At 34.3% G+C, this 24,634-nt stretch overlaps 1 protein-coding gene across 3 annotated transcripts in view; it reads right to left on the reverse strand.

The window, feature by feature from the left end:
- NCOA3 (nuclear receptor coactivator 3) overlaps window positions 1-24,634 on the reverse strand; it is a 132,904-nt gene that overhangs the window by 107,170 nt on the left and 1,100 nt on the right. The gene's annotated exons all lie outside the window — the stretch shown is intronic.

Consider the following 24,634-nt stretch of genomic DNA (forward strand, 5'->3'; position numbering starts at 1 on the left):
GCACAGACAAGAGATGAACACTTACAAACATTTGCCAAGTGCCCCATGGTCATATGATTGTTATTCATAATCTTCTCTGCTGGCTTCTTTATCAAAATTAAACAATGTATTAATAATCTATAGTAAAGTTCTTTCAGCCATTCCCCAAAGACCACTGAAAGAAGCAGTTCTTTCAGCCATTCCCCAAAGACCACTGGGAGCTGAAATGGAAGCAGAGTGGAGAGGTAGTGTTCAGTAAGGAGCACGGAATGCCTCAGGCAAGTGGGGAGGGCACCCTGAGGTCCAGCATACACAGCTCTTTGCTCAGGGGCTGCAAATACTGCTTGGATTTCAGCAGGGAGGATTCAAACAATATACTAATATATACAATTGTAGCACTATTTTATCTATAACAAAAGATTGTCCACAACAAAAAAGCAGGTCTGAATTATGTTTATGCATAATTCTGTGCATACTTCATTATCATTCAAATACTCCAAGGAAGCTATATACAATATAATACGGCGGTCTTAGAGTAACATTAATTTCCTTGAATAGTTTTATTTCACTGCAAGTTAAGCTAATGTATAGCACAGTGTATACATAATTTGGAAACATTTGGCTAATAATGTATTCAATTACTTCATTCAAGACTTAAATGCCAAACTACTACAATTCTAATAACTGTGAGATGATGCCTAATAAAAAGATCACTATTTTAAGCTATTGGTTAAGTATAAATTACTTTGTGTATTAAAGAAAACTGTAAATCTGAGATGAACATTGTTGGTCTTTGTGTTACATCCAAAGGGTTATAATATTTTGAGAAGAAAATAATGAAAAACATGAAGAAGCATTTCATATAGTTTTTTTAAATATTGGAAGTAGTTCATAAACATGTTTTTACTAATTCTTATATCATCCCTATAAAGTTCATCAGATATTAATATTTCTACAGTTGGAACACAGACAACTTGTTTTCTGTAGTTACTACACAAAACCAACATTTCATAGATATATTCACAACTACCCAGAGTCACTTGTTAACATATGCAGTTCAGTGGTGGGATTCAAATTTTTTTACTACTGGTTCTTTGGGCGTGGCTTGGTGGGCATGGAATGATAATATTAGTAGTTTTGTACTTGTTGTAAAGTGCTACAACAAGCATCATAATCAGACATAACAAAGCATGTTTTTATATTTATAAAGAAACCTTTAATGAGTTTTGGATTTTTGGATTTTCTCCATCCTCCTTTTACTTCTTGATTTGATCACAATTTATATTTGGTAATTTCATCTGAACTTAAAAAAAGTTTTATACTAAAAAAAACCTTCAATTTGATGGAGAATTATTATTTGTAAGAGTGATATTCTTTAACCTCATGTTAAAGCATTGAGACCATTAAGCCTTTAACATGTTAAAAGATAGCTCTGGTTTTTTTTTTTTTTAAATCAAATTATAGTTTTTGTGATTACAAGACAATGTTAAGAGGATATGTAGCCCTGCAGCAGACTGAGACCCAAAATAAAATGCAATTATACCAGTAGGAAATATATTTGAATGACTAATCTCTGTATTCTTTTATGGATGTCTACAGCACAGACAGGTTATAAATCACCAGCATTTGATAAAGTGATCAAATAATTAAATGTAAGAAAAACTGAACGAATTACTAAAGCCTGACTATAGGAGCCATTTAAAAAGTGCTTGAGAAAAAAAAAATTGTCCCTACCACAAATGAAGATATTTTTTTAGCAAAATCTAAAATCTAAGAAATATTTAATACTTCTTTTTTTCATTCTCTATGTAAAACTAAAATATTATTGTACCCAAAATTTCTAATTTTAATAAAAATATGGTTAAAATGTAATTTAACAAAGAAACTTAGTTATATCTAAAAATCCAGAGTACCTTTCAACATAGAAACATAGAATCAAATGGAAAGTACCTTGGAGGTAATCTAGTTTAACTCCTTCCCCAAGACAGGATTCCTTGTACCATCCCAGACAAAATGGTTGTCCAATCTTTTCTTGAAAACCCCCAGTGATGGAGTATCCACCAGGAGGCAAGCTGTTTTATTGATTAATCATTCTCACTGTCAGGAAATTTCTCCTTATTTCAATATTGAATCTCCCTCTGACAAGCTTCCACCCATTGGTCTTGCCCTCAGATGCTATAGAGCAGGGATGTCAAACTCAAGGTCCTCGGATGCTTAGATCTGGCCCATGGGGCCAACCTGGAAACATCGAAGGATGGGCCCATGGTGCCTCTGCCAGCGAAATTGAAGGCGTCAATGAAATCAAGTTTGACACCCCTGCTATAGAGAGTAAATCTAGACCGTCTTCCATATAACAGCCATTCAAGTGTGTGTGTGTATATGTTTGTGCGTATCATTATTGTTGCCTTCAAAATGAGCCCATATATGGAAAATGAATTCTAAAAAACAGACACTTCACTGCATTAATGTACATACTTAATAATGGATCAGTATGAATTTGTTTCATATTTACAATATAGTATTCTGAAGCTTACATCAGTTGATCTGAACTTCTAAAATAATAAAAATGTAGAAATATTAAATTCCTTTGCTAAAGTTTGTTTTCAGTACTAAAATTCTGCTACTTGTCTACATAGGACAAATTGAATAGCTTAACATTCCATTCAGAGTGAAAACTGCTGACCAGACTATTAGCAATGTAAACATGATGGAAGTATTTCCAGTGTAATGAAAAAGGTTGAAAAACTCACTAGGTAACATTCTAAAACTGTGTAGTTCATTCTGATATTTTATTCTACAATGCATCAATTAAGTTTTGATCTCAAATTTGCTTCAGAAATTTTGAAAGATTTTATATTTGGAAAACTATATTCTTCCTACAAGTTATAATCTCCACTCAGTAACTGAGACTAATTCAATAATTTTAGGACAGAATATATACAATACTCTTTTCTAAGCACTATAGTGATAAAGTACATTGCAATATACAAAAGGTTATGTGCATTCAACAGACATAAATTATCCTCTATAAGCACTTCAACAATGCCACAAATATAAACAAGTCTTGTTGTAACAAGATTATTGTTTATATCTGATGAGTTGTTTCATGAAGTACTTTCAATGGATCATTTAAACTTACATTATTAAATATAGAGGATATTATCCAGATTATATCTACATTGAATAATGTCAGAGAAGTATGTAATCCTTCATCACAACTGCAATTGTTTCATTTCTAGCAAGCTTGTAATTAGACAGTACCTGTTCATTTGTAATATATGAGAATTTCTTCCAAGCAACCAACAAAGGAAGTGTAAGAATTGATACTTTTCTTCCTGCAGGCATTAGTGTAACACAATAGATACAAAGCATATAGTAATAACTCACAGATCTGCACTGAGAAATAGGCTACTATTTTTACAAAGGTGCAATACAGAAGCCCTTCTATATCCACATTTGGTAGAAATCTTTAGCATATCATTGGCAAAAATACAATTCCTTTATTATTCTAATAAAAGTAAGCATTTTTAAAAAATTACTGACATGATCCTACATGCTATTAGATTGCAATTATAAACACTGAAAAGAGTGATGCAAATCACAATGTGAATTCAATCAGTCCCTACAACAGTTAGAACAAAAATCCATGCCCTTAAAGAGAATATCACAAAATGTGTTAAGAGTACAGTATTATACTTTCTGATAATTCATGATTTATGAATCAGGCTTTGTTCATAACCTTCATTTTTGCTCTTTCCTTCTTTTGGTAACTGCAATCACCTTTATCTCTTCATTTTTGTACACGTTATTTTTTCTTACTATCATTATCATCATCAAGATGCCTACAATACAACTAATAAGCATTTGGTGGTACAGCACAGACTTTAATGTGGAATCCTTGATGCTCTCTGAGCTTGATTGTTTTCTTGCTAACATTTCATTACCCGACTAGGTAACATCTTCAGTGTTATAAAAGAGAGTGGTTTGCTTTCTGTTTCTCTACTGTATCGTGCCCAATCAGAGTTGGTGGAGGTGTTTTTATGTCTGTGATAGTTTTTTGATTGCTTGCTTCATCTTAGTTGGTAGTTTTATTTTTTTATTTATCAAGTTTTTATGAGCCACCCATCCCCCTCACAGAATTGGGGGTATGTCCTTGATCAGGATATTGTTAACTGCTTGTTTGTCTAGTGTTAATCCTGGTGTTAATCCTAGTTTATCTGAGTATTGATTGTTGGCAAAGAGATATTCTGGTCTTTGTTTCCCTTTAAGCTTTTTAATAGTCTCTTTTAAACGGTGTGTTAATATAATTTATCTCTATGTATCTGTTACTGACTGATTTGTCTGATTCCAAGCTTCCATTCCACTATGGATTCCAAGGACTCCACAGTTCAACCCTAACCTACATACGTTTCCTGTATTAGTAAGACTTCAATTGATATTGAGGAACAAGTGGTTTGGGGGATTTAATAAAAGTCCTTAAAAACAAATACTGTAAAGCAAAGATAGGCAACCTGCTACTTTCCAAACTTTCATTTCACTAATCATCAGCCTGCATGCCCAATGGGAAGAGACTCTTGGACCTAAAGCCCAAAATTGGATGGCCACAGAGAACAGCCATGCCAGGAAGATTGCTGCAAAAGGAAGAGTGGGACGGCCTCAGAGGTTGAACAGAAAGTCAGCCATGCTAGGAAGGTCCCTGACATAAAAAAAGGGACAGACAGGAAGTCCCTTCCAGTTTAAATAAAGAGTCATGTGGTTTGTTTGGCACGTATCACTGTAAACTAGAAATCAGGGAATGCTGTTCTGATCTAAGCCCAGGGATCTGAACTAGACTACCTTTGATTACATTTTTAATTCTGCAGCTTAGAAATTAAATCAAAGGTTATTATCATTAGAAAGAAATCCAACATAATAAATGACATCTAATATGGAATAATATATTCATGGAAACCTTGGAGGTCTTTTAGTCTAAACTCTGCCCTGGGCAGAAATCCTCAGACCATCCCACCTAAATGACTATCCAAGCTTTGTATGAAAGCTTCCAGTGGAGGAGCAGTTATGACTCCAGAAACCAGGATGTTTCCTATTTAATAGCTCCCACAATTAGGAAATTACTCGTTTCAAGTTTTAATCTCTCTCTGTAGTTTTTACCCATTGGTTTTTGTGCAATCATGTAAATTACAAGGACTTTACAAGATGATGAAGTTATGATTTTTCCATATTTGTGATTAAAAATACTTGACTATCTTTGATCCTGAGAATTACTGTCAATTCTATGCTGAATCCATTGGAGCTGGCAGTTGTATTAAATCTAATAAATAATAATGCTAGAATGCAAATATCTGGATTAACAAGTAATGCAGTGTAGATCACTCAGTAAATTTACAGGTTTATAAATTACAATAATATAAAAATTAGGAAAAAAGTTTACTATTAAGACATAGAAGGCAAAAAAAAACCAAATGAAACTTCCCAAATGAAAATATGAGGGAAAAATAAAATCCCTAAAACACTATTTCAGACTACAACTTACAAAGTATACTCTTCCCTCTCCTTATACCCCAGCTGTTGACTGCACCCAATACATTAGGAAATGTTTCTGATTTCTATTTGAATCCTTTCATCTATCTCATTTCTTCTTCTTTTCTGAAATGATTTTCTAAATGTCTGTGTTCGCATTCCTGGGCAATATATGACATCAGAGGTGGGCTGCACTCACGTTACCAACCGGTTCACTGGTTGTGAGCACACGCAATGAATCATAGTAAAGTAACTGGGGTTTCAATTATAATTGGTTTTTTTATTTTTCATACAACACTATTATTGCTTCCCATATTTGGGGGGATTTTTTTTTGCATAACTACCAGATACAACAAAATTTGCCTCTATCATAACATTTCCAATTTTTTAATTATATGATTTATTTATTTTTGAAATTACTGATTATTGATATCCCGTCTGTAAAATATTTTGTACCAATTTTCCCTTTGGTTATAATTTGGGATAAATGTTGCTGATTTTTTCCATAATACCTCCTATTGTATTATTGCCAGTTTAATATTTTTTTTCTTTTCTTTTAAAAAGTTTTCAATTATTTTTTGCTTTTTTTGTTTTAATTTCTTTAAACATATTTTTAAAGATATTGTTTATCTCTAAAATTTTCCATGCACATTGTCATGCACAATTTGACTTGATCTGTCTCAGTTTATATAGACCTCTTAATAGGTTCTATTATTCTATTTATAGAGTGTTGATTCTATATGAATATTTCAAATTCTGTCTTTTCTCTTAAAACTTCTTTATTTTCCAGGAATTTGTAGATTCCTACCCTCCTTGCTGTGATTTTAACTTATTCCTGGATTTTAATATAGTAAGCAGGTGATAGCTGTACCATATCTGCACCATATTATACTGTACTTCATTGCTACAACTGCTCCACAACAGAAACTACTTCAAAGGGAAGCAAACGATGAAATTGTTAGATTTAGGGAATGTCATGTTTTTGTTAAACTTTGTTATATCCTTTTAGGTTTGTATCTTCTTTTGTTTTCTTATACAGATAGTCCTCAAGTTACAACAGCAATTAAGACAAAAATTTCCATTGCTTAATGATCTGGTCATAAAGCACAACATCAAGCGCATCACTTAGCAACAGCAATCCCTGCAGTCCCAATTGCCATTATTAACTGAATAGCAGTAGGATCCCTTTGCAACTTCCTGCCAGCTTTCCACAACCAAAGTCAGGAAGTTTCAAGTCCCAGGCAACTTGCAAGAAGGCTGGCAGGGAAATAAACAGCTGATGCCGCGGTAGTTGGGAAGACTTGGGGTGGTTGTTGCCAGTTAGGAACAGGCAAAAGGGAGGTGTGGTGAGGCTTGAGGGGGATGCATGGAGTACATGAGTGGTATCTGCTTTATAAATACCTGAGTAGTCCATTGGCTAGACTAGTCCCTTCTAATACTAATGTTCGGTCAACTTTCCCCCATTCTGTTTATATATTTATGACAAGCAACTTAAATTTAAGTATACTACAGTATTACCTACAGCATTCCCTTGCTCTACTAACTACTAATTATGACTAATCATTTTGTTAAGAAAATCCCAGTAAAATTAGTCTGGCATGACCTGTATCCCATATACACTTCTAGATTCTTTCAAACAAACAAACAGTTTGATATTCTTTTTTAGGATTTTCCTAGGTATTCAATAAATTATTCAATAAACACTTACATGATCACATTTGCAAATATTGTATTTTTTGCTCCATAAGACGCCCTTTGTTTGTCTCCCAAAAGTGGCTGGAAATGTCTCTGCGTCTTATGGAGCGAATATTGCTGAAGCCTTGCTCATCTGACAGCCCCCACACTTCGGCCATTTTCGGCCTCTGCATGTTTCATTTTCAGCCTCCGTGCACCCTATTTTCAGCCTCCATGCATTGTTTTCAGCCCGTACCAGGAAGTGGGGATCGGCGGCGATAGGCAGTGTCAATGCCCACCACCTGAAATGGGCCAAAAATGGGACATGCGGAGGCCAAAAATGGGGCACACAGAAGTGGTGATAAGCAGCAGCAGCGATTGGTGGTGATTTTTTGCCACCTGGAACAGCTGATCGGCTGTATTCCAGGAGGCCGATCCAACCGCCAATCAGTTGCTTGTGCTAAATCAGGCTGTGATAAAGTGCTGAAGTTGACCAGGCTGTTTGCCATTTGCTGTTTGCTTCAAGGACGCTAGACAGAGGAATACTGGATGGAGTATTCTCTGCTGGGAGGCAGAGGCAGATTTTTTTTTCTCCCCAAAAGCTAGGTGCCTCTTATGTTCTGGAGCGTTTTATAGTGCAAAAAATATGATGATGGTGTACCTTCCACAATGTTTTTCTTTCTCTAAGTAGTAAAATTTTACCATAGAAATAACTTTGTTATTTCTGTCTGCCATATAAAAATTGTTCAGTACAGCTAAGATTATTTTAAATGGCTGGAATAATTGTCATCTTAAATCAAAATAAAAGGCAACAACTTAAAAATAGTCCACGTAGTCAATACTAGAGGTAGTCCTTGACTTACAACCATAATTTTGTCCAAAAATTTTCATTGCTAAGTGAAACAATAGTTAAGTGAGTTTTGCCCCATTTTTCGATCTTTCTTGCCATAGTTCACTGCAGCCGTTAAGTTAGTAACACGATTGGTAAGTGAATCTGGCTACCCCATTGACTTTGCTTGTCAGAAGGTTGCAAAAGGTGATCACATGGCACCAGGACATTGCAACCATCATAAATATGAGCCAGTGCTAAGCATTTGAATTTTGATCACATGATCATGAGGATGCTTCAACAACCCTAAACATGAAAGTTGGTTATAAATCACTTTTTACAGTGTCACTGTAACGTTGAACAATTACTTAACAAATAGTTGTAAGTCAAGGACTATCCATATCTTATTTATTTATTTATTTTGTCAAGCGATTATAAGATAACAGGTATAGCATAGTTATGAATACATGAAATGGATACATATAAGAAAAATAAAAAAACAACAGGACAGGGATGGTAGGCACGTTGGTGCGCTTATGCACGCCCCCTACAGACCTCTTAGGAAAGAGGTGAGGACAATCTAAGGTTAAAGTTTTTGGGGTTTGGGGAAGAAACCACAGTCAGGTAGAGTATTCCAAACGTTGACCACTCTGTTGCTGAAGTCATATTTCCTGCAATCAAGTTTGGTGCGGTTTACCTTGGGTTTGTATCTATTGTGTGCTCTTGTATTGTTATGGTTGAAACTGAAGTATTCATTGACAGGTAGGACATTGCAATATATAATTTTATATACTATACTTAAATCAGACCGAAGGCAGCATAGTTCTAGGTTTTCTAGGTCTAGAATTTCATTTCACATGGTCACATGGATAACAAATTCTTAATTTGTTATCCATGTGACCTAGTCTCAGTGACCCCGGAATATTCTTGAATCCATCCTCTAGGATGGCTGAAGGCAAGAGTAACAGATAACAGATAATCAGAGTTGGAAGGGACCTTGCAGTTCATCTAGTCCTACCCCCTGCCCAAGCAGGAAACCTTACACCATTTCTGACAAATGTCAGTCCAATCTCTTCTTGAAAGTCTGAAGTGATGACACTCCCACAACTTCCGAGGACAAGCTGTTCCATTGGTTGATTGTTCTGTCAGAAAGTTTCTCCTTATTTCCAGGTTAAATCTCTCTTGTTCAGTTTCCATCCATCGTTCCTTGTCTGGCCTACAGGCACTTTAGAAAATAGCTTGACCCCCTCCTCTCTGTGGCAGACCCTCAAATATTGGAAGACTGCTATCATGTCTCCCCTGGTCCTTCTCTTCACTAGATTAGCCATGCCCAGTTCCTGTAACCATTCTTCATGTTTTAGTCTCCAGTCCCCTAACCATCCTGGTTGCTCTTCTCTGTACTTTTTCTAGAGTCTCAACATCTTTTTTTATAGTGTGATTACCAAAACTGGATGCAGTACTCTAGGTGTGGTCTTACTAAGGCTTTATAGAGTATTAGTAGTATCACTTGATCTTGATTGTATCCCTCTGTTAATGCAGTATTAAAACACACCCTAGATGTGCTATCTAAAATTGTAAGACTGTCTTCTCTTGAAGGCTCCAAATAGAGGTCTTAAATGGATTCTGAAATAATATAACAGGAATCATTTTTGGCTATCTGCTGGATTAAATTATTCAAAAGTGTTCATGACACACAGAAGGAGATTGCTTTAAAACTTTCTGATAGATGACTTACTGTAGTTCTTTAGCTAATGATTTATACGTTATGTTCAGGAGTTGCTAGATGTGCAACTCCTTTCTACAGCAATTCTCATGCTGAGGGCAATTTTAAACTTCATGATCTTGATTTAGGACACACAGTATGATTGATGGTGAAGATAAAGACTTCATTTTTCACTTGTAGGTATTAAATACAGACATTATTTAATATCTGTTCGCATCTTGGATCCTCATCCAAGGAATTTTCCACAGGAGGTGAAACATTCTCAGTGGACTTGATGGCATCAGTTCCTGGTCAATATGCTATATGCTAAAAAGAAGTCTGCTACTTGATGATCCCTATGCCAGGAATTTAGAAAACATAACTTGCAATAGTATATAGGAAAGACCTTGAGAGACTGGGCAAAGAGAGACTGCCAAGGGATCTATCAGATAAGAGTGAGAATGGCCCACAACTGAGTAATTGGCAGGGCAAAAGGCCCAGAAGACCCCTCCCTAGATTCTGTTAATGTAGCCTTACAATAAAATAGAATTAGCTCATCTGGTTGCAATTCTGTCAGTCTTCCCAAGTAGGCCCAACAGGAAACACAACTAGATGAGCTAATTCTATTCTATTGTAAGGCTACACTAACAGAAACTTTCAATTATGAAAGTACCCAACCCCCCCAACCCCAATCTCCTTTACAACCTGCAAAATTTGGAGTGGGATTCCTTCTGTCTCTCTTTTTCTGTCCATTAGGCAACTGCAGGCTATGCCTTCTCTTATTTGACTGTTACTTCAGCAGTATCTCTTTCCCCATCTCCTTCCCCATGATGAGCCAACCACTATGTGAATTATTAGGTTAGTTTTCCTATCACAAGATACACTATTTTTGGCTATTTGCCTGGACTACTCTGTTGATTCACACTTTATCTTCTCAATGGTATTTTGTGGGGTCCCCCTATATGCAATACCTTCCTTAACCCAGCTACTGTACAGAGAAAAGAGGAGTCATTTTGAAAAATTCTGCTGGGAAAGATTTTTAATGTGGTCAAATAATTACAAATATATGAGAGTCTTCTTGGAATCTGAGTCTTGGCAAACGTAATTACAAATCTTGTATTTGGCAATCAAAATAATGAATATTTAAATGGGAGGATGTACAATACAGTTAGTCCTCGACTCACAACCACAATTGAGCCCAAAATTTCCGTGACTAAGTGAGACAGTTAAGTGAATTTTGTCCCATTTTATGATCTTTCTTGCCACAGTTGTTAAGTGAATCACTGCAATTGTTGTTAATAACACGGTTGTACTGTGAATCTTGCTTCCCCATTGACTTTGCTTGTCAGAAGATCACAAAAAATGATTACATGACCCCGGCACACTTCAACTGTCATAAATATGAGTCATTGCCAAGCATCTAAATTTTGTTCATATGACCATGGCGATGCTGCAGTGTGAAAAAGTTCATATGTCACTTTTTTCAGTGCCAATGTAACTTCAAATGGTCAGTAAAAGAACTGCTGTAAGTCGAGGACTACCTATATACAGAGTAGCAGAATTAAGAATGAATTACTACTCTCTTATTACACCCTGATTTTTATTCGGAATAATACATGCAATGGGAACCGTCTTACATGTTATCTTCTGCAGCTACCAATCAGCCAATTTTAATTTCCTGCCCAATTTTAATTTCATATTCTCCATCTTTTTGTCCACTTAAGATATTTTCTCAAATAGTTTTGAAGATGTCACCATTAGAAGAAATGTTTACTCTGTAAGAATTCAAGACTCCTGTTTTACCATTGCTATAAACATTTCAAATAGTCTTTTGCAGCTCATTCTACCTCAGACAAGAAGTTGTAGTCCTCTTCTCTTTCATTTCCCATCTCAGACTCAGAAGTTGTTGGCCTAAAAGCAGTCTTCGTTGCTAGTAAGAAATGTAACAATAATGCTCTCATAACTCTGTTCATAGAAATTATCTACTTGAAGATTATTGTATTCTGGCAAAGTCCACTACTATTTCTTAAAACCCATTCTTGCTTTTCAAGACACAAATAATAAAACAAAACAAAATAAAATAATAAAATAAAATAAAACAAAATAGTTCCATGGCTACTCTGATGCCCTTTTCCTTCAAACTCCTCAGTCTACATATACGTAGACAAGATAAATGAAAGCTGACTAGAAAAATATTTGGTCTGATTTGAACTATATGACTCTTTTTAGAATGAAATGCAATACAAAGATCTTATATTGGAGGCAAGGGCAATCATTCCCAATCTAACTGGAGGTAGTGTTCATTTCCCATTATCTTTAATCAATACAACCACTGATTGTATTCTAAAATATTTGAAAGCTATCGTGTTGACAAACAACCTACCTAGGAGAAATTTCCATAAAATGTTGCATATAATTTACAGATATTGTCTCAGATCTTAATGAACAGAAACTATAATAATACAAAAAATGCAAAGGTTTTTTAAACTCATGTTATATTACATTTAGTTAATATAATAGCCAAGATCTTAGTTCATTTTTCCACACAATCACATTACCTAACATAATAAATCTATTTTAAATTGGTATTAGAATGGCCCTTTCCAGCCTACTACATGGAAAAAGGAATGAGTTGACAACTAAATTAAAATGATTTATCCAATATTTGTTATCATTAAATAGTTCCTTTCACACAAGCAAGGAAGCTATTGGCTACCCGAAGATAACTTGCGCTAAAATCCAATGAATAATCTTTTGGAAGACCAACTGAATATAGTAAAACTAATGTCCAAGTGAACTGCATTAGCCACAGAAGAAACTTGTTTTATATAAAAGATTCAGATATGTTTTCCAATTAACCAACTGCAAAAATTCAAACTGTTGATATGTAGTTGCTTACATATATTTAGGGGCCATGGAGGTGGAAAAAAAAAATAACATGATAATTCATTAATAGCTAGCTGTAAAAAAATTCCCACCGGTGTTATGGGTTTAGGAGGTATGATAAGGTCAGTTTATTCTACTTATTTCTCTCTTTATAATGAAGTCATTTCCTAATCTTTTGCTGGCTAAATTACATGGTCCCAGTTACCAATATTCATAAACTGGTGGAAACATGATGCAATATTCTTATTGGCACATTGCAAGTAAAAAGGGCAGTAGATGCCATTTAAACCACATGCTATTAATTATTCTTAGTTCATAACTCCAAAACTAGAATTTTCTAGGCTGGTGTCTTTCATATATGTTGGAATTCTCCAGTCAGTTGCCAAAATCAACAAAATGTATTTCCAAAAAAACCTCTTTCTAGCTAAAATTCTAGTCAGCATATTTTAAAACACTGCAGTTTTCATACTGCATTAACAACACATTAAAATAGTTTAGATTATCTTCAGGCAAGGGAAATCCCAGCTGTACTATCTGCCTGTTAGTAAAAACCACTCCTTAGCTCAGTTAGTCCTTTTACACAAAATTTTAAGTGCTACCAGTGAAATTTTAGGCTAAGGAGATTGGACACACTTATCATAAACATCCTTTTGATCAATAGACTGCAACCTCATAAGAAAAGATTAATTTCTTTGAGGAGGAAGGAGTAACCGTCAGTGGCAAAGCCTAACTATAGCTGTTTAAAACAAACAAAAAACTAATTGGGATAATGGGAGATAATTGAATAATCAGGTAACAAGCAGAAATGAACATAAAAAGTGAGAACATGATATAAAATCCTACAAAATCTCTGATAAATTAGTGAAGACAAAATGGTTGCTATAGCCCATTTCCAACAATAGTAAACAATGAAATTATGCCACCCAAAATTACTAACAGAGCCAGTCTGTGGTGATCAGATGCCTTTATAGTGAATCCAACTCTCCATTCTCAACCAGTGAAGGAACTGAGCCAGTAGGAAAGGGATGTCTGTAAGCAATATTCTTCATGTAAGGTGATTCATCGCAGCAGAACCGTTAATGACAATCTTTGACATACAACTGGTCATTTAACCATTGTTTGGGTTCAGAAAGAGTGCTTTACATCCCATGAAACACTTCTGCCATAATAAAATTCACACATCTCCACCACCACCTCATGGTTATGGTCCCAATTTCACCTTTAGATCCTTGATATTCATCAGGGACTTTAATTCTATATTACATTATATATTTAATTCTATATTATGTTGGCTTGTCAAGCACCCAAGGTTGCCAAGCGCCCCACGATTATGTGATTTTTTTTGCCAGCTTCCTCAAAAAGTCAATGACAAAGATGGCAGAGATAAGCAGAGGGAACAAACTGGACTCCCTACCTAACTATCTAGCCATGCATGGGAATCCTCAGTCAGCTTCAGGACTTACCATCACACAACTTACCTTTCTGATTTTCTGCAGCTTCTTGCAGACATGTCAGCCAATGATTTCTACAGATGACACCTCATGTCATTTTGCAAATGGGCACTACTGTCACAATATTTAAAGCCCATTTTTGAAAAGCCTCCTAAAAATTGTAAAAATAGTGTCTGTTTGCAGAATGGCACAAAGCAACTTCTATATGGTGGCTCCACCTTGCATCAGCTGGGCATGTCTGTCAGAAGATGCAGAAAAATGGAAAAGTAAATTGGAGTTGGCTGAAGACTTCCATGTGTTGCTGTGTGATGAGAAGGCCTAAGGTGTCAGTGCCCTGACAGTTTTGCATGTGTCGGTAAACCCTGGAACCACTCAAAGGTTCTTGCACATTGTTGGACAGCTAGCGAGGGAAACAGCCAAAGGCCTCCAGGGCTGCAGCAGCTTCAGGTATGCAAGTAGGTCCAGAAAGCCAATGCTTTCTGGCCCATAGTAAGTTTCCACATGCTGGTTAGTCCCAAGTCTCCCCCAACCCAAACCATTCCCACATTCCTCTTAATACTCTTGCATTTGTTTAATGAATGCAACTAGATAAGCCAGGATTGCCATCATTGAGTGAAGTAGTCACATGTTCAGTCACGTGTTTCATTTAATGATCACTTTGCTCCAGTCCTAATTGCTGTCATTAGTTCAGGAGTTATTTCTCCTTTCTTTATAAGTAATAACATTCTCAGAGGTAATACTTATTCTATGTGGGTAATAAGGAAGTTACCAGAGACCTAACACCCGAGTCAAGTAATGTAGGATTCATAGAACCTATAGATCTTCAAATTGTATTATCAGCTTTTTTTGAAAAGGGTTGAAGGTCCTATTCCTCCAATTCTTCTAGAAAAATGAAGGTTACTAGGAATATGTCATTTGAGTATCCCAACAAGAATGAAACAGGTTCAAAATAGTGTCAACAAAGCACTATTTCTGCAACCAAGAGCAATACCTATTTTTTTAAAAAAATACATATTTCTGGCTCTTGAAGACTATAACAATGTTACTGAAGGCAGTATTTTGAAATTTGGGAGTGATTGCTGCTGCTATTGCAAGATAGATTCATGAAGCAAAGTAGGTTCAATAAGCTTCCAAAAGACTCAAAACATATATTTTGTTGCTTTTCTCCTTGAACCAAAGTGTCACATTGTCACTACATTGAGACATCTGCGAAAATAGACTGAAGGTCATATACAGTATGCATTCTCCACTATCCACAAAAACATGGGGAAACTAAAATAAGATGTCAGATAGAAACTTATATATACCTATAAGTGATGAAAAATAAATAAATACCTTACGAAGAAAGTTAATAAGAGAGGGCGGAGCTGGCATTGTGACGATACAGCATGCGATCTTGGAGGTCTGAGATCGCTGCCGATATCTTTGCTCCTGGACGGTCCAAGTGGATCTAAACCGTCCCGAAGAGACGGTGAATGTAAAGAGCGCATCCTGTCGATCCCAGGGATACCACAAAGTCCCTGGTAGATCCAGGAGAAGCTCTTTTTGGCAAAGAGGCAGCCATTAAAGCTGCTGAAGTTGGGACAGCTCCGAAACGAAAGAGAACGGAAAGAGAGAGTGTGCCAGTTTGGTGAGAACTTTTTCTTTATTTTAATATTTGAAAGGACACCCTAAGGAAAAGAAAGAATCTTTAAAAGTTTTGACAGAATTGATTAAGCGGCGATTTTAAACAGGAACGTCAAAGTAATTTTTTTTTTTCATTGCTGGATTTTCTACACATGATCTTATATTTTGAAACTGGACTGGTTTTTTCTCTCTTCTTTTTCTCTCTTCTTTTCTCCTTTTTGACTTTATAATATTTTAAGCCAGAGACTCCCTTTTAGTTATTTTTTTTAAATCTTTTTCTTTTTTTAATTAATTCTTATTATATTTTACTTGGAAAAGGAGGGGGAAAGTGAAAGCTAAAGAAACTTTGTAACACTGCCAACTAGAGGCTTGGAAATATTCTATCTCTCTTTTGACCAGACAAAGCTGAGAAAGAACTGAGACTTCTTTTCCAGGACATTGCCTGTTTGATAATATAGAGGGAAGAGCATGGGAGAGTATTATTGCAGGTGCTCTTCTGGGTTTCTATCAACAGCTGGAGTCTGGTGTTGAAGCTTATAGGAAAAGAAAAGGTGATAAGTCTTTGGAGAAGAGAGTTATAACAAGAGCCTTGGATAATTAAACAAAGTGCAGTGTGCTCTTTTTAATTTTTCTAAGCTGTGCTACCCCTCCTCATCAGTTTACTTTTTTTTTGTAATAGCTATTTGAATTTTCGGCTCTTTGGAACTTGTCTTTGTTTTTTTTCTTGTCTTTGGAAGTTAAATTTCTACGCTTGCTTTTTATTTTAAAGGAAAAGTTTTAGTATTAATGTTTCCCTTCTTTTTCTTTTTAAGGGAGTAGCTTTTTCTCTCTCTCTCCCTTTCTGGTATTTTTGTCTTTCCATCTACCTTCCATATTGATTTTTTCTTTTTTTCTTTTTGGTTTATTTTTATGCATCCTTTTATATTTGAGACCTCTTAATTGGATTAAGGTGTTGAAGAACCTGAAGAATTTTTCCTTTCTTTTTTTAGCCTTTTATTCTTCACTTTTTTGCCTTTTTTAGGATTTTACAACTTTTTCTTTTGTCTTTTACTTCAAAAGTTCATTTTTGAATTTTTATTGTTATCTAACCAACCGAATGGATTAAGGTATACAAGAACCTGAAGAATTTTTTTTCTTTTTTTATTATTATTACTATTTGGCTTCTTTTTTCCTACTATTTTTATTTGGAACTGCAATTGGTTATTTTACAATTGGATTAAGGTCTAGAAGAACCCGAAGATTTTGAATTGGTCAAAATGAGTAGGAAATTAACAGCTCCTGGTCCCTCAACTTCTACTTCTTCCTCTCCACCATCTGGAGGACAGCGTTCAATACAGACAATGTTAAGGCAAGAAAAAGAACAAGAAAAAGTGACCCTACAGATGATTATGCAAGGAATTCAAAATATTCAAACAAGATCAGAGAATATTGAAAAGAGAATAGAGAACATTGAACAAAGAACAGGGAAAACCGATGTAAAAGTGGAGAACATCCAACAAATGATGAGGTATGATGAGAGACTCCAAAAAATTGAAGAAGAAGATAAACAAAGAGACAAGAAGATTGGAGACATTGATAACAGATTAACTGTGGTTGAACAAGATAAAAGTGGTATGCTGAGATGGGAGATGGACAGATCAGACTTTTATCTTAGATTCCAAAACACAGAGGAAGAAAAAGGACAAAATCTAACTGAGATAATGATAGAAATATTGGCTGAAGCTTTGGAAATAACTGAAGGGAAGACGATGGATGGAATAGATGAGGTTTATCAAGTCTTCACAAGATATGAGATGAGAAATAGCTTACCAAGAGAAGTTCACATCAGATTTACAAAGAAAGCCATTAAAATGCAAATATTGCAAGTGGCAAGAGAGAAAACATTGAAATACAAAGACAAGGAGATTGTGGTCTTGAAACAAGTATCCAGAAGAGTGAGAGAGATGAGAAGAGAATACCGATTCTTGACCAAATTGTTACTTAAAAAAGAGGTGAATTATAGATGGCTGATTCCAGAAGGTTTAATGTTTACATGGCAAGAACAGAGATATAGAATTGATTCAATTGAGAAAGTCGAATCATTTTAAACAGAATTTTTCAGAGGGGAGGAAGAGGCAGAAAAAGAAATCTCACTAATTGAATTCCAAGAGGACTGCCAAATGGTGATTGAAAAAGAAGAAGGTGCAGTAGGTGGAAAGGTGGAAGCCAAAGAACAACGTGAACCAAGATCCACGAGAGCTGTCAAACCTAATTACAAAATATAACCATGGAAGAGAAAAAAATTGATTACAATTAATATAAATGGACTTAACTCAGCCGTTAAAAGAAGAAAAATCTTTCATAAATTAGAGAAATTAAAATTTGATATAATCTGCCTACAAGAAGTACATATTAAAAACAATATGAACAATTGTTCATACAGCCAAAATTAGGGAAAATATTCACTTCCTTGACACAATGTAAGAAAAGAGGAGTGGTTTTATATATTAAAGAGACCACCTCAGCGAAATTGATTTGTACTGATGACGACGGAAGAATATTAATGGTGGAAATAATGGCCAATAATACGAAAACACTCCTGATTGCAATCTATGCCCTGAATGACAATTAAGAAGAATTCTATAAAAAATTACATATGAGAATAGTTGAACTGGACTATGTTAATATAGTTAGAATGGGAGATTTTAATGGAATTGTAGACAATAAACTGGACTACACAACACAGAAAACAATAAAGCAAAATAGAAAGACTCTCCCTAAATCTTTTTTTAAAATGGTAGATGAAATAAATTTAAAAGATACATGGAGAGAAAGAAATGCTAAAACTAAACAATACACCTACTCAAACAGACACTTATCATGGTCCAGAATAGATATGATATGGATGTCAACAGAATTGTTAACTAATATTCAAGAAATAAATATTGAAACAAGTACTTGGGCAGATCACAATCCAATGACAATTAAATGGAAAGGACAAAGAAGAAGATCTAGATGGACGTTAAATAATACTATTTTAAAGGGAAAAGACTTCATACAGTGGATGGAGAAAGAATTGGCCTTTTTCTTTGGAGAAAACAAAAAAGAAGATACATCAATCCAGAATGTATGGGATACAGTGAAGGCATATGCCAGAGGCTTGATAATAGACTATACAAGGAAAAGAAATACCATGAAAAGATTAGCCTCTAAGGCATTAGAAGATGAGTATAAAGGACTTGAAAAAGAGCTACAGAAAATGCCACAGAGAAAGGACATTAAGCTAAAAATGGATATAACCAAACATAAAATGGGTCTATTAGAAAAAGAAGAATTAGCACAAAAAATTAGAGGTGCCAAACAGAACTATTTTGAAGATGCAAATAAACTAGGTAGATGGTTAGCATATAAATTGGGAAAGGAGAAAGAATCAAGGAAAATATTGCAATTAATAGATGGCCAAAGCCAAGTTTGCTATGGTAGTAAAGAGAAGAAGGAAATTATTCGAGATTATTATGGGAAAATATGCACACAAGAGAATATTGATGAGGAAAGAGTTAAACAGTATTTACAGAGTGCTAATTTACCCCAGATACCTAAAGCGATTGAAACAATGTTAGAAAGCAATATAACGATGATGGAGTTAACTGAAGCACTTAAGAAACAAAATAATGGAAAGGCACCAGGCCCAGCAGAATTTTACAAAACATTAGAAGAATCATTGAATTTTCCATTGCTAGAAGTTATGAATGAAGTTATGTTAAAGAAGAGGATACCTAAATCATGGTCAGAAGCTTATATTACACTTGTTCCAAAAGAGGAGACCGATCCATTACAAATCAAGAACTATGGACCTATCTCCTTACTAAACACAGATTATAAAATCTTTTCTTCAATATTGGCAGAAAGACTTAAAATATTTAAATAATTTTATCCATCCTGACCAAAATGGATTTCTGCCAAAGAGACAAATCAAAGACAATATGAGAGTAATCTTGGACACTTTGGAATACTACGAGGCACATCCCGAAAAACAAATGGCTTTGATATTTCTAGATGCACAGAAGGCATTTGATAATGTGAATTGGCGATTCATGTTATTACTGCTGGAACAGATGGGCTTTGCTAGAAAATTTATTCAAGCAATAGAAGCTATATATCATAAGCAAAGGTAATGATAGAGGGAGAACTGACAGAAACTATCGATATAAGAAAAGGAACAAGACAAGGGTGCCCACTATCACCTCTGTTGTTTGTGTTAACTTTGGAAGTGCTAAATAGAAATATTAGAGATGAAAAGAATATAAAAGGGATAAAAATTAAAAAGGAAGAATTTAATTGCAAGCATTTGCAGATGATCTGGTTTTTATCGTAGAAGACCCACTAGAAACAGCATCAAAATTGATAGAAAAGATAGAAACATATGGAAAGGTGGCTGGTTTGAAAATAAATAAAGATAAGACAAAGATCTTGACAAAGAATATGCTATCAAGACAAAAGGAAGAATTGGCAGACCGATTGAAAATTCAGGTCACAAATAAGATCAAGTACTTGGGGATATACTTGACAGCAAGATGCAGTACACTAAAAGAAAATAATTATATTAAACTTAAACAGCAGATAGCGCTAGATTTGGCGAAATGGGAAAATTTACAACTGTCATTAATAGGGAGAATATCAACAATCAAGATGAATATATTACCCAGAATTTTATATTTGTTTCAAACAATTCCAATTAGGCTTGGAAAATACTACTTTGAAGATTTAAATAAAATTGTGTTGAAATATATATGGCAAGGTAAGAAAGCGAGAATAAAGTTAAAACTTTTGCAAGATGCTAGAATAAGAGGAGGATTTGGTTTGCCTAATTGGGAGTTGTATTACCAAGCTACAAATTTGATGTGGGTTAAGGAATGGATAACATTAAGAAATACTAGATTGTTGACATTAGAAGGACATGACCTGTTGTTGGGGTGGCATGCTTTTTTATGGTATAAAGGAACTAAAACACAGGGGTACTTTAGAAGACATTATATACGGGAGTCTTCTGTGGTTAAATTGGGAGAAGATTAAAAGACAATGTTATTTGAAAATTCCAGTCCGGCTATCGACTATTGAAGCATTTTCTTATCCTATAATATACAAAAAGGAACAAACAGTTAGATATGGTAAAATATTGAATGAAAAGGGTGAACTTAAATCTATACAAAAACTAGAGGAACGGTATAAAGATGAATTGGTTTTCATATGCGCAAATACATTCAAGGTATGATAAAAGATTCTAAAACAGGTTTCTATGATAAACTGACTGACTTAGATAAGATTTTGACGGGTACTGATGAAAAGGTGATTAAAAAATTGTATGGATATTTATTAGAAATTAAACTAGAAGAAGAACAAGTTAAAGAAACTATGATTGCTTGGGGGAAGAATTTTGGATATGGGATTGATCTTAAGAAATGGCAAAAATGGTGGTCTCAAAATTATAAAATGACAATGTCAACAGCATATAAAGAAAATTTGTATAGAATGTTTTACAGATGGCACTTTCCCCCGACAAGAATAGCAAGAATGTTCAAGAATAAATCCGAAAAATGAAATTATAGAACAAGATGATAAACAATTTTATAAAATTTGGGATCTATTCTATCAATGGTTAGACAATAAAATATAGTAATGAAATATGTAGACTTTTAGAAAATAATAAATATATAAAGATGTATTCTTTTCTAATTATATCTACAAAATGATTCTAGGATAGATCTGGCATGATGATACGAATTGTTATAAAACAAATTAAGTAAAATATGATCATTTTGGAAAACATGACTGAATAAAAGTATAGTCAAATGATTAATAATGATATTAATGTATTTAAAATATTGATTGAAAATACGAGATTATATACAATGTAATTATAATTGAAGACTATGAAATGGACGCACAAAACAATTTGTAAACCAACTGGCACACTGTATGTACATATATGGAAGATGATTTGATGTTTTTATGTTTTGTTTGTTTGTTTGTTTTAAAAACCAATAAAAAATTATAAAAAAAAAAGAGAGAAAGGAATACAAATGCTGCCTAAATATACTATCTAGTATGAACATTATTTTTTAACGAAAAAGCTCAATTTAAGACTTGACTGAATGAAAACTAAGAACATCTAATAAATGAATTGGAATTCTTTTCATGTATCAGCATTTCTAACATTTCTTAAAACAGGAGTCATCAATCTACAACCATGAACTGTCCATCCAAAATCATTCAACCCATGTTTCTCAAAAAAACTATATTCATCCAGGCCCACAAAGAGGGAAGATCACTTGCCACTTCCTCAGATGGCCATTTTGGCAATGGCTTCACACTTTTGACATGTGAGGAGCATCTAGTGCCCCCAAAATGGTGATGGCTGCATAGCCTCTGGCCCCTACACAAAGGAAGATTACCAGTTGTTAATTCAGAGTCCTGAATTCGTTACCCTCAAATTCAATGGCTTTCCTACTTTAAGATGAATGTGTGATTGTCTACATGAAACCAAATATTTTACCAATACTGGTGCGAGTAGGATTGAATAGAGCTTTGATTTTTACATAGAACTGATCTTCATCCTATACTCAGATCAGAAACTCAACTGGAAAGGACTCAGGTAATCCATCTCACCCAAAGCACTCTGTAGTTGAAGCCCAATCACACACTGGAGTCTCGTCTATAATTCTCTTAATCATGGAGTTCCTGTAGATGGCATTCCCTTATATCTGGGATTTCAGCAAATTCCCTCAATGAGATCTCCTCAAGCAGAAATAAAAGGCATTCTTGGAGTTAACTAGGTCCTTAGCCACGTAGGGTTTTAGAGGTGATAACTATTACCTTGATTTGAATCCAGAAGCAGATTGGAAGCCACTGTAGCTCCTAAAGCAGTGGTGCTATATTGATGAAACTAATATGCTAACTATTAAAAATTCTTAATGGTGTTCAGAGGCAGTATAATTAAATAAAGCTACAAATATTGATGGAAGAGAATATTTGTAGCTCAGATTTGAACTGTGTTGAACACACAGCTACAACTATGAATGACCAACTTACACCAGTAATTATACTCCTGAGAACTGGAGTAGGAATTATCAACCTCTACAAGGCATTCAACGATCAATAAATCATTCAATTTATTTTTCAGAACAACTATATTAATACTTTTTACATCTAAAAGGAAGCCAATTGCTTGATAGATTTATGGCACTTTACTTATCTTGAATTTCTTGTAAAGAGGAAAATTCCCTTTAAAAATGGATTTGAAGCATAGTAGGTTTCCCTGCTGAGCACTGACTTAAAAGGGGTGGTGACATTATTAGCCAACAGAAGGTTTCTTGAATGAGAGGATTTTGCTCAGCTCCTGGTCAAGAACTGACCTTATGCAATCCACTTGCTCCTACCATGATACATTCCATTCCCATGCTATTTCAATGTAGTTTCTTATGAAAATATGCATAAGAATGTCATCTTGATTGTATGTAAAAGAAAAATTAAGAAAAGACAATTAGCATTTTTTTCTAAAAAAAATAATTCTAAGTTCGTAGACTTATCTGTAGGTTTATATTAGATTGTATGTGTTTTTTCTAAATAAATTATTTTATTTATCCCATATTTATGGAATAGTTATATTTGCAGATTCCACATTGGTTTGTTACAATGTTTAAAATATACTGTATGCACAACCCATTTTTACCTTTACTAAAATTATTCTAAGCATAACACCATGGCTTGAAATATTCAGATAATTGCCAATTTTAAACAAATACTAAAAAATAGAACATATTCTATCTTAAAATTGTAATTGCTGCACACACGAATAATTTAGATACAAAAGGTAGTGTTCTCTTCTTGTATTCAGAATAACAGCATGACTTAAGCAACGCTGTAAGACAATGCAAAAATAAGATCTTCGATTACTGCTCATATTGCTCATTTATATGCAAGACCTGAAGCAACCTCTAATGTCAGACTAGTATCCAGTATCATTTGAGACACAGTAAAGGGGTTCATCTTACGTCTTAGGATTTCTCCAATATACAATGTGTAAGAAGTCAGGGTTTTTGTTTGCTGAATATTTTAATATATACAATCTACATTGTTAAGCTTTGTACAGTAAAAGAATACTACTCCTTTTGATTCTATTGTGATCAGACCTTTCTTCTTTAGCTATCTGGTGTATAACTGATAACCAAATTAATATACAATGACAACTTCCAAGTTAAAAACATACAATACAGCCATGCTCAATTTATCAATATTTAAATAAAATAAAATATTGTGCAGATTGTATCAGGCTAGAAATAGCAAATATGAAAAGCTACTTCCAGTGATGGTTGAAATTTTCTTCTAGTAATTCTGTAGAATAGCTGTCAACATTCTTGTTGGCTTAATAATAGATTATATATTATAAAAATAAATTTGTGTATAAATATTATAATCAGTGTAATATGATACAATTAGGGATTATATAAAATGTTACAATGTAGAATGTTCTTATGACAACAGATAAGACAAATGAATTACTATAAGTATTCCATACCTCATGTCCTATTATCAAATATTTGTGGAATATATGCTTTTCAATATCTACATTCATTACAAACACCTTTTTCATTTCACTAACCAAGCCACTGAGACTATCTGTATCATGGAAAGTGAACCTGACATAGTATCTCATATACCGAAGACCAGACATATCTATTATTATTGTTGTTGACAATATCAGTTTAAGACTGTTAAACAGCCAAGAGAGCATTAATTTTTGCTATATACCTATGTCATGTATATATTTTAAAATACATTTTTTTCATTTATTTTCAGATATTATAGTCATAGGCTATCTTTTTTTTAAAAAAATCACTTTTAATAAAAATAAAAACCTGACTAGCCACACTACAAACCAGACTGGAAACATGTTTTTTCTTGAAAAACTTGGCAAAGCAAAAAGACACA

This window comes from Notechis scutatus, chromosome 3, assembly GCF_049901735.1.
Source record: "Notechis scutatus isolate UNSWTSFEM ecotype Mainland chromosome 3, rNotScu1.2, whole genome shotgun sequence".
NCBI classification, from domain to species: domain Eukaryota; kingdom Metazoa; phylum Chordata; class Lepidosauria; order Squamata; family Elapidae; genus Notechis; species Notechis scutatus.